Raw genomic sequence first — 16,914 nt, 5'->3', positions numbered from 1 at the left:
AGATTACTGGCGAACGCAAACAAACACACACACACGCACACACACACACAAAACACCAAAAGTCACAAAAACGGAAGTAGCGATAGAAGAGAGAAAAAAAAACCTGTGTGAACTAATTTCCTCACACACAACAAGTTATATAGTGATTCAATTTTAAAAAAGGGTTCTATTTTTTCTATACCAAAAAAGTTATGATTTTCCTCATATACTTGCATTGTGTGAAAATTTGTGTCACCTAAAAACGGAAATAATTTGAAAATCAGAAAAAAAGTCATTATCATAAAAAGTCCTAGACCTATTATGCAACAGGAATAAGGGGAAGTCTCTCAAACAAGTTGATAATTCGAGTAGCATGACCACCAATCAACCCACCCCACTACACCATGTCGACCAATCCATCTTTCCTAAGATGAGAGCGTGTAATTTCCAACTCCCCCTTTCGGGACTGTTGAATATTATTTCACGGTCTTTAACACCTGACTGAGTTAAAACCACCCCTTGGTGTATGAAGGCAATTTGTTCCCAGGACCTGTTAGCCACAGGTGTCTTGCTGGTGTTTGACAGGATAACTGTATGAAGAGGGCAATAAAATTTGAATTATCAACAAAGTCTCTAAAATGAACAACTTTCTCATAATGCTACCGGTCATGCTTACCAAACAGACCCATGTGAAAATATTTTTGATTTGAAGTGAGAAGCAGAAAGAAAAAAAAAATAATTAGAAAATCTAAAATTTTCCCAGATTTTCTGTGGGTTTTTTAAAGGATTGTGAAATGGACATTCTCAGGGTGTTTTAGTTGCATAATTTTCAGATTAAAAAATTTTTTTGATATGTAAGTCAAAGATTTGGTAGGCTGATAACTGCGAGCATGGGAACAGGATGCCACCATACAGGATACCACCGGGGAAAACTTTCGTAGGTACCTCTTAAGGATATTCTCCATCGAATTACGAGATATCCGCTTAAATTTTTGCACATACACTTCTTTTTCGATGCATGTGGTCTTTTATTTCCAACTAGCTGGACCGGACCCGCTGCGTGCTGCGCCTTCTTTTACTTTATATGGAACACAATATTCCTTGAAATATTTATTTTCGACTATTAAAGAGCTTCTGGTTAAACAAAAAGTCGACAAAAAGCTTAAAAATATAGGTTAGGTTGAAAAGAGGGTGCAGATATTAATTCGCCCCATGCCACTATGGACATACACCTAAGCCAGTAATCGGCTTGTTGTGCGCTCTAAAAACTTTAAAGTAACCTCTAAAAAGAAAATTTTAAGTTAGGAATTCCGTGCTACTTACACAATCCTTAATTGTTTTCAATGCCACTCCCCCTAAGTTGGTTCATGTCTGATATTGTGTCTCCACCTAAGTAGCGGGGGTCTGTTGGACGCGAAAGCCGGGCAATGACATCTTCCCCGCATGCCCTAAACATGCTATCACTTGCCGCACCGATTTTACATAAGTGAGCTCGTAGTCCTATGTGTCCCGTTATGATACCAATAGCTATACTGACCTCCTTCTTGCTTCCTTTCAGTAATAGCCTCGTCTCCTCACTATCTGGATCCCCCCATAGGATTTTCGTCGTCCTACCGACCGTTTCGCTGTTCCACAATATTGGATGTGTATTCGTCGCCCACTCCCTTAACTCGGACTGCGTCGACCCGAAAGGCTTCGGGTTAGCCAAGTTTATTGACGGCAGTCCTCTGGCCTTCACCGCCAAATCGTCTGCCCTATCATTTCCCCCTGCTCCGTTATGGCCCGGTACCCAAACGATGCGGATTTTGCCATCCTCAGAGAAGGCGTTAATCTGCTTCTTACACGTCATCAGGAGGACCTTTAGTGCCGGATAAGAACCATGTCATCAGGAGGACTTTTAGTGCCGCCGAAGCGGCCTTACAATGGTGGAGATTTATCTGTAGAAACTGGACCATAGTCAGGATTCGGAACTTCCACCACTGTTGTGTTAGTCTCGTTTTCTGCCTTGTACGAATCATCCTCACAAGATTCGTTAGAACTCGTCTTGTACGCATTCAGGGGCCGGTGAGAAAGCTGTGGAACCACTCTTCCTCAGGACACTGGGCACTTGCGGTGTGGACGATCGTGTTCGTGACCTTACCGTCCTGGTTGTTATTGCCCTTATGGCAATTTTACTGTCGGTAAAGATGTTCACAATCGACGTCCTCGTATCACGCATTCCGTGATCGACCGGATCTCCGCCTGCAGGACCGTATTATGGTCAGGCAGTCTAAAACAGATCTCAGTCCATGGGTTCTCAATGTAAACCCCCAGGCCCACTCTCTTCTCTAGCTTTAATCCATCTGTGTAACATGATCTTCCAGATGGCAATACTAGGGTTCCGTCAGTCCAAGACTGTGTCGATGGCAGCAGTGCCTCACACTCGACTTCAAGGTTCATCTCAGGTATCCGATCGGAAACCTCGATGGTCTGAACTGCTCTAGCACCATACCACCTCGCGCATACCGTGATTGCCCGGATCTCCGCCTGCAGGACCGCATTATGGTCAGGCAGTCTAAAACAGATCTCAGTCCCTAGGTTCTCAATGTAAAACCCCCAGGCCCACTCTGTCCTGTAGCTTTAATCCATCTGTGTAATATGATCTTCCAGATGGCAATACTAGGGTTCCGTCAATCCAAGACTGTGTCGATGGCAGCAGTGCCTCGCACTCGTCTTCAAGGTTCATCTCAGGTATCCGATCGGAAACCTCGATGGTCTGAACTGCTCTAGCACCACACCACCTCGCGCATACCGTGATCGCCCGGATCTCCGCCTGCAGGACCGTATTATGGTCAGGCAGTCTAAAACAGATGTCAGTCCCTGGGTTTTCAATGTAAAACCCCCAGGCCCACTCAGTCCTCTAGCTTTAATCCATCTGTGTAACATAATCTTCCAGATGGCAATACTAGGGTTCCGTCAATCCAAGACTGTGCGAGGGCAGCAGTGCCTCACACTCGACTTCAAGGTTCATCTCAGGTATCCGATCGGAAACCTCGATGGTCTGAACTGCTCTAGCACCACACCACCTCGCGCATACCGTGATCGCCCGGATCTCCGCTTGTAGGACCGCATTATGGTCACGCAATCAAAAACAGATGTCTGTCCCTGGGTTTTCAATGTAAACCCCCAGGCCCACTCTGTTCTCTAGCTTTAATCCATCTGTCTAACATGATCTTCCAGATGGCAATACTAGGGTTCCGTCAATCCAAGACTGTGCCGATGGCAGCAGTGCCTCACACTCGACTTCAAGGTTCATCTCAGGTATCCGATCGGAAACCTCTTCCCTACCTTGCAGGTTTCCTATCATCGCCTCGATTATATCGCGATGGTTTGAGCTGCTCCCATCTTCAATACATTCTCCTATCGCCTTAAGTTTGTATCCCAGGCCTCTCTGATTATTGGGGGCGACGCCTTGAGCTATGGGGTGTGCCCCATACCGTAACAGTTAGGCAGGTATGCCGTCAGGACCGGCTGATTTGCGGTTTTTGAGTGAGACCAGAACGGCCTCAATTTCTTCGCAGGTGGGTGGGGCTGTAGATATATCCCTGCGTGAATTTCGGCGCACAGGGGGATAAATAGGGTCGAAGCTTACATCCTCGATTGCTGGTCCTTCGGAGCTGAAGAAACCGCGCCATTGCTCCATTGGCCTTATATTGTTGCTGCAAAAAGGCAAATTTTGTCCATGAACATTCCTCTAAGGAACAGGGGCTAACTTCTGACATATCAAGGGGCCTCCTTTTTATAGCCGAGTCCGAATGGCGTGCGGCAGTGCCACACCTCTTTGGAGAGAAGTTTTATATGGCATAGTACCTCACAAATGTTGCCAGCATTAGAAGGGGCAAGCCACTACAGAAAATTTTTTCTGATGGTCTCGCCAGGCGTTCAGCGTCATAGGTGGACATGTTAACCTCTGCGCTGCGGCTACTCTGCGGCTCCTAATATTGTTGCAGCACATTTGTTTTATTAAGTCGTGGACACCACGCATGTTTCCAATATTAGCTGCATTTTCGGCTTCCTCTGCCAGCATATTAAAATATATTCGCTTCTCTCAGTGAACTAGGCGCTTGACCAGAGAGGCGGAGGCGCGATATTCTGTCCTGGCCGCGAGTTTAGTTACACTTGATTTTGCCTGTAGCAGAGCGTTGCGGTGTTTCCTTTCCTCTATAGTATCGTTGCTTTTCGTTCCGTATCATTGACTATGATAGAGTTGGCCGTCTTTGGCCGTATTTTGCAGCTTCTCCATTAATGTTGCCTTGTATACGCGCCCTGTTTCGGGGTCTTTTAGGTTTATGTGGTTGAACTTTGTGCTTGTGAGTCCTTTACACTACGCCTGGGCGTAGACGTAGAGGGGTCACTAAGATGTCAATTCCTCGTCTAGTTTTCACATCCTTCAGCGAACCCAGAAAGAGTTTGCTGATATGTTCATAATCGATTTGATTACGAGTGTTCCCATCTGGCGATGCCCAAGTATATTTGTGTATATTTTTACGGAGGAATTTTGTGACTCCAATAAAGAGCCGAGTTCTTGGGCAGAAATCAACCAATCTGTCGCCTTATCATTCCTGGTATCGCTAAGTCCTTGCATTGACTGTGGATTGTTGTTGTTATAGCCCATCTTGTTATTGAAATCCTTCATAACAAGTTTAATGTCTCCCTTCGGTAGAGAGCGTATCACTGAATCGGGTTGGGAATAGTTTCGTCATCATCGGTTTCGGTTGGCAGGTAGCTTAGTACAATAGATATATTGCGGAACATTGAACATTATCTAGCCGTATAATCTAAAGAGCACGCTTAGGTTTCGGCGATAGTCACAGATCGACCCCATTTATTTGGTGAATTTCATTGCGTGAAAAATTGAAGTGGTAGACACCTTGAAGATCCATAGTTCTGGTTTTTGGCCATCGAACTTCACTTAAACCGAGGACATATGGGCTGTAGTTTGACATCTCGTTCAGGACTTAGAGTAGAGTCTCGATGAACCTGAGAAAGTTCTGACATTCCATGTTCCAATCACAAACCGTGTTCTGAGTTCGTAGATTGTCATCGTCGTGTTGTCTGTTCTTCCATTATTGATGATCGTTGATGTTGCTGCAATTGTGATTTTCTAAAAGGAGGGCGTATCGGTACCTAATGCTGGCGCGACCCTCTAGGCCGAGCTTTCTTGTGGGTAAAACTTTTGAAAATCTGAGAGCGCCACCTTTGGCTATTGTTTTTTTTTTTTTGGCTCATCCTCTGGCGACCCCATTGCATGGACCCATCGTGTTCGTATTCGTATCCGTGCAAGCGGGACACCCCCTGCTTGTGCTAACTTTTTCGTTTGCTCCGCATCATTGATTTCTGCGGTACCCGTCATATCTGATGAATAAAGCTCCCAGATTTGAATAAAGCTCCCACATAAAATGGTCCTTCGACTTGACTTCATGGGCCCCTAGAAGGCGCAATTATTATCCGATTTGACTAAAATTTAGCATGTAATGTTTTTTCATGATTTCCAGCATACGTGTTAAATACGATCCAAATCGGCTTATAGCCTGCTATAGCTCTCATAAAAACCGATCTCCCGAATTCACATCTTCAGCTCCTGGAAGCCGCAATTGTTATCCGAATTGGCTAAGACTTGCCAACTTCCAACATACGTGTTAACTATGGCCCAAATTGGTTTTTAACCTGGTATAGCTCTCATATAAACCGATCTCCCGATTTCACATCTTCAGCCCCCGGAAGCCTCAATTGTGGCCCGAATTGGCTACAATTTTGCATTTAATGTTTTTTCAAAACTTCCAACATCTGTGTAGAGTATGGTGCTAATCGGTCTATAACCTGATATAGCTCCCATATAAATCGATCTCCCGAATTGAGATTTTGAGCCCTTGGAAGCCTCAGTTATTATCCAATTTGGCTGCAATTTTGCAAGAAGTCTTCTGTTATGACTTCCAATGTGCATGGTAAGTATGATCCAAATCGGTCGGAATCCTGCTATAGCTCCCATATAAATCAATCTACCGATTAGTCTTCAACGTTACCAAGAAGCCTCAACCTTTGGCCGATATGGCAGATATTTTGTAAGAAAAGTCCATATATATGTGCCTTCAACTAAATTCACTTGTGTAAATTTTTGATAATATCTATGGTGCTGGTTCCTCAAAATTCGGCTCGGCCGAACTTATCACATTTTTCCTTGCTAACATTAAATCCCCTTTTTGCCAGCTGGTTTATGTCATATCCGCTTGCAAAGCATAAAATAATGATTGAGGCAATATTCCTTCCAAAACAGGAAAATGAAAAAAAGGAGAAACTCTTCTCTTCAGTCTTTTCCATCAACTCTTTCCAAAGTCAAAGCAACAACTTTTCCTATTTACCACAAACTATGGCAGATTTAGAGAGCATGAATGTCAGCACAGTGCTCCTTTTTATGTGAAGTGGAAGATATGTCGATTGCATCCGCATAGCCATAGTCTAAACGATCATCACCACCATCCCCATCTTTATCATCATCATGTTCATGTTCCTAGCCTTTACAGCTTTCTAGCTCAAATAGTCGTCTTAGTATGGCCTGGTAAAAATAACAACAGCCACCGAATGCAATTTACCTTCACCTCACATCCTCAATACAGCATAACACAGACTGCCGTCATCATCATCTCCTGGCATTATTATTTGCCAGCACTACAGCCTGCCACCATCATCTCCTGGCACTATTGGCCATTCGTCTCTCCTCTTTACCGAAAAGACACTCACTTGGCTGCCATTAGAGAAGCTGGCTGTGGATCATGGGAGCACCCATGGATACGCATTTACCCATGCGGCTGTTAGACAAAACAGGAAAAGGAATTTTTCACTGCAATTTACTCCGTTCATTCCTTGGCTCCTTGGCTTCTCTACTATTAATAGTCGCCACATGGCCTTTTCAAAGTCACACCAATTTACGATTTGGTTTTTTTCTTTCTCCTTTGAAAAAATTTATGCAGAAATTGCTGATGGTGGTTTGAGGATCACAACAACATGCCATGTGGCTGTAGAGTTTATTTTTCTGTTTAAGAAAAATTTTTGTTAAATCAATTTCCGCATTCACAGTTTTCGAGAAAGGTGGTATTGGTGGGGTTTGCCCCAATTTAGGTTTTTATAAGAAAAAAATCTTGCTGATGGTTGACTGAAACCCACCCTTGAAGGAAGTTACCACTACACCTCTACAAAGCTTCGAACTTCGAATAGGTTTTACCTCTGTCGTTGAAGAGACTTCCAGAAAATCGTAACACCATTCAAAATTTTTTTCAATAGTGAAGTTGGTGAGTACCATAGTGCAGGCCAGCTTTTATTCGTTTCGAAATGTTGGAAAGAGTATGCCATAATTAGATTAAGCCGATGAACCATTTAAGGAGCAGTCTTACTTTAATTGGCTATGACAGAACAGTTGTTCCACTAGCCAAACATAGAATAGCGTTTCAAGCGCCTCGATCTTCTGCGCTCATTTTATAAGGTGTCTCCCACCATTTGATCTTTCCATCGGGCTTTTGGTCATCCCGGTTTGGGTGTACCAAAAGACTTTTTTGCTGGAGCTTCTTCATCCATTGTGACAACATGACAGAATCAACGCAGCCGTTGTAATGCTATCGTCTTCATACAGCTCGTCGTTCATACGACGCCTATATTCTCCATTAATGCAAACTGGTCCATATATTTTACGAAGAATCTTTCTCTCAAACACTCCAAGTACTGCCTCAGAACCATATAACAACACTGGTAGTATCAGTGTCTTATAAAGTGTGATCTTCGTCTGTCAAAAAATGGTCTTGTTTCGAAACTGCTTACTAAGTCCAAAGTAGCATCTGTTTGCCAGTAGTATTTTTCGCTTTATCTCAAAACTGGTGCCATTCTTTTCGGTTTCGGCGCTGACGAGGTAGATAAAGTTGGTGACTATTTCAAAGTTGTGGTTTCCAACTTTTTCCATTTTCTTTATCTGCTACAGGGTGTTTTGGGAGTTGTAACCATCCATTTCGTCTTATCTCCATTTACTGCCAGACCCATTTTCACTTACTCTCTTTTGATTCTTTCATAGGGTGCAGTTACTACTTCCGGTGACCGAGCTTTTATGTCGATGTCGTCGGCATAGGCGAGTAGCATGTGTTCTCTTGTGATTAGTGTGCCATATCAAATCACATCTGCATCTCGTATAATCTTCTCCAGCAGGATATTAAAGAGATCACACAATAAACTGTCTCCTTGTCTGAAACTTCATTTGGTATTAAATGGTTCCGAGAGATTCTTTCCCATTCTTACTGAAGAGCGTGTATCAGTAAGCGTCACTCTGCAAAGTCATATAAATTATGCAGGGATACCAAACTCCGACATGACTTGAAATACCTTTGAACGTAAAGGGCTAAGCGGCTTTGTAGTCAACAAAGAGATGGTAGGTGTTGATTTGTCCTTCTCATGTCTTTTCCAGGATTTGGTGCAGTGTAATTATCTGGTCTGGGGCCCAATTATCTTATTGACTTTTGGTTTCAATATCTCACACAGTACGCTCGAGAGTATTTTATATGCGATGGGGAGGAGACTTATTCCTCTGTCTTGCATTGCCTCCTTTCTTGGGTACGGGACATAGTATGCTGAGGTTCCAATCATCGGGTATGCGTTCTTCTAGCCAAATAGCGCAGATAAGCTGATTTATTCCCCTTATCAGTGTGTCGCCTCCGGTCTTAAATAGTTCAGCGGGCAACCCGTCGGCTCCTGCTGCCTTGTTGTTTTTTAGTCGGGTCACTGCTACTTGGACCTCATTCTGACTAGGAGGTAGACATTCTATACCATCATCATTGATTGGTTCTGTATCGGTATCCTCTTCGCCGCTAACGTCGGACACTAGCAGTTGGGAAAAATGTTCTTTCAATATCCTGTGTCAGTTATCAGATTTCCTTCTTTGTCTCTGCAAGAGGATGTGCCTGCACCATCAGTCATCGGTTTGATGTTTAATTATCTGGTAGAATTTCCGGACTTCATTCTGACTCCTGTACATCCCAATTCGCTCACACTCACGTCTTTCCAATTCCTTTTTCTTTCTGCGGAATAAACGTTTCTCCTCTCTAATTTTCTCCCGATACCTTTCCTTCATCTGGCGCGTTGCTACTGATTGGAGGGTTGCCCGATATGCCGCATTCTTGGCTTCAGCAGCATCTCGACACTCTTGGTCGTACCATGGGTTTCAGGGAGAAGGCTTCCGGTATCCAAGTACGGATTTCGCGGCATTTTTCAAGGAGTGGGCACTGTGCCATTATATCATCGGAACAAGGAGTGCTTTCATCAAGCAGTTGGGTCAGTCGAGTGGAGTATGCCGCTGCCATTTGTTGTGTTTGCACCTTATCAATGTCCAGCTTCCGTGCAGTATCAGATCGTACTTTCCTCGCCATTTTCAAACGGATGTGAACCTATGCTGCAACAAGGTAATGATCCGAATCTATATTCGCTCCACGGATCGATCGTACATCTAACATGCTAGATGAATGCCTTCCTTTTATCACAACGTGATCAATTTGGTTCCTCGTCTTTTGATCGGTTGACAGCCATGTGGCTTTGTGAATATTTTTATGTTGAAATCTGGTGCTATTAACTACCATTTTTTTGCCTAGGCGAAATCTAGCAGCCTCAACCCATTACTGGATGTTATCTCGTGGAGGCTAAACTTACCGACTGTTGGACCAAAAATGTCTTCCTTCCCTATCTTCGCATTAAAATCTCCCAGAACGATTTTAATATCATAAGCGGGACAGCGGTCATATTCCCTCTCTCTAGGCGCTCGTCGAAAATATCCTTGGCCTGCTCGTCCTTGTCTTCCGTCAGGGCAGGGGCACAAATAAGGCTGATGTTGAAGAATTTGACTTTTATGCCGATTGCGGCTGGCCTCTCATCCACTGGAGTAAAGCTGGACACAAGGTTTTCAGTCTCCGACTAACCACAAATCCACAGCCAAATTCATACCTCGTGTTATGGCAGCTGTAGTATAGTTCGTCACCGTTTGGTGTTGTAGTGACACCATTCCCTGTCCATCGCACTTCCTGTAAGGCGGTCATATCTGCCTTGTACTTCTCCAATACATCCGCCAGCGCCTATACTGCACTTTCTCAATAAAGGCTGCGGACATTCCAGGTGCAGATCCGCAAATCGTGGTCCTTTTTTTCGCTTGCGTAGGTCGTCAACGTTGGGTGTGTCCGTTTTTCCTATTCCTTTGTTTCTCATAGTTTTCTGGGGACGGGTCCTCTTCATGACACTATATGTGAGCTAGGTCGTTGCGGTCCATAGGACTAATCGCCGCGGAAACATGCTGACCATTGGTTACTGAAAGGCTCCAGCAACTATCCTTGTCATATAGAGTATCATATGCACTCAGTATTAAACAAAGAACCGGTGCGGCCTGGCTTCTCACAGAGACTCTCCTCTCGATACCACTGGTTGTCCAAAACTGCATTCCACTATGCGCAACCTGCGGATGCGACTTGTAGCTCTCATCTGAGCTTCTCATGATGAAGAACAACACACAACACGGGTTGAGCTTCGATTTGTGTAGTGTTCATCGTCATCACTAGAAATGGAGTTGAGAACTACCGAGCGCTCCACAGGTTGCAGATAGTGGAGTGCTTCGTATACGGAATATCGCGGAATATCGGACAATCAGTGTTATCGAGTGAAGAGTCTCAGTGAGAGGCCGGGAGGCACCTGCTTTTGCTTAAATATTGAGTGCGTGAGTGAGTGAGTCTGTGAGATGTGTTGCGTCGAATTGGGATTCCCAGAGTCGTGGCGGTGAAGCCTCGAGCCGCACTTCTGAGCGCTGGCGCTTTGGCTTGCCGAATCTCGACAGCAACACTTGAAAACACGCCAAAGATAACTGTGCGCAAAGAATTGGAAAACCGCAAGGAACGAAAAAGACTTCAAACTTTCATACACAGGACAAGACAAGGGATGGACTCCTCGGGGATAGACTTCTGTGTAAATGGACCACAACAGATTTCAGAATCTCTGTCATCGTCTTTCACGAAGTCTAAAATTTCCTCTACACTCCTGACAATTTAGTTCCATCAAAAATTTGTAAACCAATCTGGATTTCTTTTAGTTCAAGATGTGCATCCCGAAGATATTGCTCACATGGAAACGCTTCATAGTAGATAGAGGTAGAAATCAGTGCTGACTAGGATGGTATCAAGAGGCCTGGTATTCGGTGAAGTCCCCTCGATCTGAGCATTCTGTTGTTGTTCCAATGCAAAACGGATCTGCTGAACCCCCACACACAGAGTTCAATCGGATAAGAACTCCTGGTCATTGAACTCCTGATAGTAACCATATATTGGAACTTTGCAAGCCTATGTCGGGATTCCTTTCGTCCTTTCGTGTGGGGTGTCAATTGAACCCCGAAGAGGAGGATGAATCACAGCCTCTAAGGACAGGATCCGTCAATAAACGTACATTGGAACTCTGCGAGCCTATGTGGGGATTCCTTTTACCCACCCACAAGATAGGAGTGTGTGGGGTAACAATTGATCCCCGGAGGGTGATGAATCACAAACTCTTATGATAGGACCCTTCAATGAGCGTACATTGGAACTCTGCGAGTCTATATGGGGTTCCTCTCGTCCACCTACAAGATAGGTGTGTATGGGGTAACAATTGAACCTCGAAGAGGGGGGTGTATCGCAGCCTCTAAGGAGTGGACTCGTCAATGAACGTAGTCCACCTGCATGATAGGGGTGTATGGGGTAACAATTGAAGCCTGAAAAGGAGGATGAATCACAACCTTCAAGGATAGGACCCATCAATGAACGTGCATTGAAACTCTACGAGACTAAGTGGGGGTTCCTTTCATCCACCTACAAGATATGGGTAACAATTGAACCCGGGGTAACAATTGAACCCGGAAGAGGAGAATGAATTATAACCTCCAAGGACAGGACCCGTCAATGAAAGTACTTTGGAACTCTGCGAGTCTATATGGGGATTCCTTTCGTCCACCAGCAAGATGGGAATGTGTGGGGTAACAATTGAACCCTGAAGAGGAGGAAAAATCACAATCTCCAGGGATAGCACCTGTCAATGAACGTACTTTGGAACTCTGCGAGTCTATATGGGGTTCCTTTCGTCCACCTACAAGATAGGGGTGTGCGGGGTAACAATTAAACCACGAAGAGGAGGATGAATTACAACCTCCAAGGAAAGGACGCGCCAATGAACGTTCCTTGGACCTCTGTGAGTCTATAGGGGGGTTCCTCCTTTCGTCCACCTACAAGATAGGGATGTGTGGGGTAACAATTGAACCCGGAAAAGGAGGATGAATCACAACCTCCAAGGATAGGACCCGTCAATGAACGTACATTGGATCTCTGCGAGCCTATGTGGGGATTCCTTTTACCCACCCACAAGGTAGGAGTGTGTGGGGTAACAATTGAAGCCGGAAGAGGAGTATGAATCACAGCCTCTAAGGAGTGGACTCGTCAATGAACATACTTTGGAACTCTGCGAGTTCATATAGGGGTTCCTTTCATCCACCCACGAGATAGAGGTGCATGGGGTAACAATTGAACCCCGAAAATGCGTATGGAAATGAATCACAACCTCCATGGATAGGACCCGTAAAAGTACGAACCTTGGAACTCTGCGAGTCTATATGGGGGTTCCTTTCGTCCACCTACAAGATAGGGGTGTGTGAACTCCGGTGAGGAGGATGAATCACAACCTCCAAGGATAGGACCCGTCAATGAACGTACATTGGAACTCTGCAAGTCTATGTAGGGTTTCCTTTCATCCGAGAAAGGGGTATGTGGGGTAAAAATTAAACCCAGAAGAGGGGTATGAATCACAGCCTCTCAGGAGTGAACTCGTCAATGAACTACCGTTAAGAAAGTTTCTGAGGTTCGTGTAAGAAAACGAACCCAGAACATGCCTATCTTAGTGCCAACCTGGTTATAGGACTGGAAATTCACATTTTACAAAATTTTAAAGATTTGGAACTTGAAGTAAACCCAAAGCACTTCATACTTTTCTCACTAAATCTTCATATCTGTGACCCCCTGCATCCTGAGTTTTAAACTGTCTTGTATGTGTATGGACTAGAAAAGATTCCCTTCACCCAACTTACATTGAATGATCCTCAATTCGTGCAGCATCCGCATTTTGCCAACAGTCATCCTTAGATCGCATTTTCCCCTCATTCAAGTCACACAATGTAGGCAGGAAGTGATGTTGCATTTGAAGTCAATGACTTTTCATGCCACAAAGTAGGATAATGGCAACAATGAAGAAGAAGAAGAAGAAGGAAAAAGAGTTGGCTCCAAGAACTGCCTAACAAAAGGCTGCCTGCCTAGTTGGTTGGCTGTCGCACTGGCATGGTTGTTGTTATTATTCAAGCATTGGGGCTGGTTGTACTCATCGTAGGCCCAGGAAAATCTAGGTGTGCGCACACAAGAAAAATCGACAAACCCCAGTGGTGGTGGAGTTGCTCCTTTTTCACTGCCATAGTTGATAATGATGGCTGTGGATCGCAGCCATATACTGCTGGATAGACTGCACTCTAGAGCAGTCTCCTCTGGCCTCCTCCATATGGCTGTATGTGTCTTGGTGGCAAATGAGTTCAATGATCTGAAGTTACCTCAGCCTTAGTGTAGTCTTCACGTTTGGCTTTTCTTGTGTTGATGGGATGTTTGTTAACATTTACTTCGCCTATCTACGCCTGCCTATTCCTGTTTGTGTGCAAGTGTTTGTGTGTGAAATTTCAAGTGCTTGGGTGTGTGATACACACCACAGCATCCATCCATGCAGCCATCCATTGAAAGAAAACGCCTGTCTAAAGGCATCATGCATTGGCATGCCATACCGAGGGCAGCCATACAATCCTTTTTTCACTTACAAACTCACTCTCTCTCTCTCTCTCTCGTTTATTTTCTTTTTTATGATCTCCCCCTTTCTCAAGAGTGACTTTTTGCCTTTTTTATTGTTATTGCTATGGTTGTTGATGTTGTTGTTGTTGTTATTGTATTTGTTGTAATTCAATTGCATTGAGAGTAAACTCCTTGGTTTCGCGGAGGGGATCTGCCTAATGCTGTGTAGTGAAATGAGGACTATAGCCAGGCAGGCATTTGGTTTGGTTTGTGAAACAGTGGCTGTAGCAGAGACTATAGCGAAAGGATTTGAATTTTGGAATTTCAATGTGAAATCAGGAATCCAATTGGATTTTGGTTGAAAGGCATAATATTAAATTAAAAAAGTTTGAAATATTTGAGTAGTTGAGGTTAGTTCAGGGTCCCACCACTGATAATTTTTTATTTTGATGTTCTCGCCAGGATTCAATCCCAGGCTTTTACATGGTGGTTCGGTACTATAAGAGCATGGGAATTCCATTAGGGCGTGAGGCGTTAGGCTGTTCATGGTGCTTCTTTTGGAGCGTCCTGATGATAGTTGGAAAACCAGGTGGTCGGGTGACTTACGAAATCATTCCTTCGGACTTAGCTTCGACTTAGTATTTATACTGACGGGATATGACTCCTTTAATGCTTTTCTGCAACAGAATGACTTTTTTGCAATAGCGGAACTTGTCCCCGACTGATTTGTGCTACAGTGGGCGATCTGAGGACTGAAGGCATGTACTGACAGAATGCCTGTACTATGCAGACATTAGAGATAGGCGCAATGGGCATAAGCGAAGCGGTGTAGCATTTCAGAACGAGACGACTTTTGCAAGGTTGGCCACCTCTTTCGGGAAGTATTTATCAGGAGACGAACGCGACTTAGTGGAGGCGTGAATACGGGAGTTGTTGCTGTGGTTTTGAGCTGCGCATGTAATGACCTGGCACCTGCCATGTTGATGATGCGGCGTTTGCCCATTCTAGATACCCCCTGCCTTCGTGGCTGTGTTCGGTCATCCGTGAGGTTGGCCGCGTTTTTTATGAGTACCATGTTGAAGCTGATGTGTGTGAGGTAGCCTGTGTGGGCTGCCGTGTCCTGTTTACTTTTATTTTCCTGTTGTATTTTTTTATGCATATGCTGACTGTTAGGGCGACTTCTCTTTTCCTAGGTGACCAGTACGGAACTACTTGTGGTTTAATTGGTGGTAGTGTTTTATGGCTACGAAGTTTGGCCGGAGACTTTAATCTGGTACTGCGGGTGTCAGAAGCCCCTGGAATTTCGATTCGACTCTGACAATGGTGAGGCCCCATTGGGGAGCAGCGTGGTGGCTATGGTTTATACCCAAATCGCGGATAAAGCGCAGGCTCGACGTGTGGTTGCGTTTTCAACCGGGTGCCGTGAACCACCCTTTAGCGGCTCAAGAAGTGAAGATCCGGGATCGGATTATATGGGAGCTATATCAGGCTATGAACCGATTTGAACCATTCTTGGCATAGTTGTTAAAAGATGAAACAAACCACTTCATGCTGAATTGCAACCAAATCGGATAATAACTGCGCCCTCTAGCGGCTCAAGAAGAAGAGATCAAAGATAGACTTATATGGGAGCTATATCAGATTATGAACCGATTAAGACTATACTTAACACAGCTGTTGGAAATAAAAAACCTGGTACAAAATTTCAGCCAATTCGGATAATAATTGCGCCCTCTAGCGGCTCAAGAAATCAAGATCCGAAATCGGTTTATATGGGAGCTACTATATTAGATTATAAACCGATTTTGGCCATACATGGCGCAGTTGTAAGAAGTTAAAACAAACATTTCATGCAAAATTTCAGCCAAATAGGATAACAATTGCGCCCTCTAGCGGCTCAAGAAGTAAAGATCAGAGATCGGCTTATATGGGAGCTATATCATACTTAACACAGCTGTTGGAAGTCAAAATGAAATAACTGGTGCAAAATTTCAGCAAAATCGGGTAATAAATGCGCCCTCTAGCGGCTCAAGAAATCAAGATCTAAAATCGGTTTTTATGGGAGCTACTATATCAGATTATAAACCGACTTAGGCTATACATGGCGCAGTTGTAGGAAGTTAAAACAAAAAATTTCATGCAAAATTTCAGCCAAATCGGATAATAACTGCGCCCTCTAGAGGCTCTAGAAGTAAAGATCGGAGATCGGGTTATATGGGAGCTATGTCAGGTTGTGAATCGATTTAGACCGTACTTAACACAGCTGTTGAAAGACAAAATGAAATACCTGGTGCAAAATTTCAGTTACATCGGATAATAATTGCGCCCTCTAGCGGCTCAAGAAATCAAGATCCGAAATCGGTTTATATGGGAGCTACTACATTAGATTATAAACAAATTTGGGCCATACATGGCGCAGTTGTAAGAAGTTAAAACCAAATATTTCATGCAAAATTTCAGCCATTATAATTGCGCCCTCTAGCGGCTCAATAAGTCAGGATTCAGAATCGGCTTATATGGCAGCTATATCAGGTTATAGACTGATTTGAACCATACTTAGCACAGTTGTTGGAAGTCATAATAAAACATGTCATGCAAAATTTCAGCCACATCGGATAAGAAATGGCGCCCTCTAGTGCCTAAAGAAGTCAAGATCCAAGATCGGTTTATATGGCAGCTATACCAGGTTATAGCCCGATTTAAACCATACTTAGCACAGTTGTTGGAAGTCATAACAAAACATGTCATGCAAAATTTCAGCCACATCGGATAACAAATGGCGCCCTCTAGGGGTTCAAGAAGTCAAGATCCAAGATCGGTTTATATGGCAGCTATATCAGATTACAAACCGATTTAGGCCATACATGTCGTAGTTGTAAGAAGTTAAAACAAAACATTTCATGTAAAATTTCAACCAAATCGGATTCGAATTGCGCCCTCTAGCGGCTGAAGAAAATAAGATCCGAGATTGGTTTATGTGGCAGCTATATCAGGTTATCAACGGCTTTCGACCTTACTTGGAACAGTTGTTAACGGTCAAACC

This window comes from Stomoxys calcitrans, chromosome 2 (assembly GCF_963082655.1).
Source record: "Stomoxys calcitrans chromosome 2, idStoCalc2.1, whole genome shotgun sequence".
Lineage (NCBI taxonomy): Eukaryota > Metazoa > Arthropoda > Insecta > Diptera > Muscidae > Stomoxys > Stomoxys calcitrans.
This window is presented reverse-complemented; position numbering follows the sequence as displayed.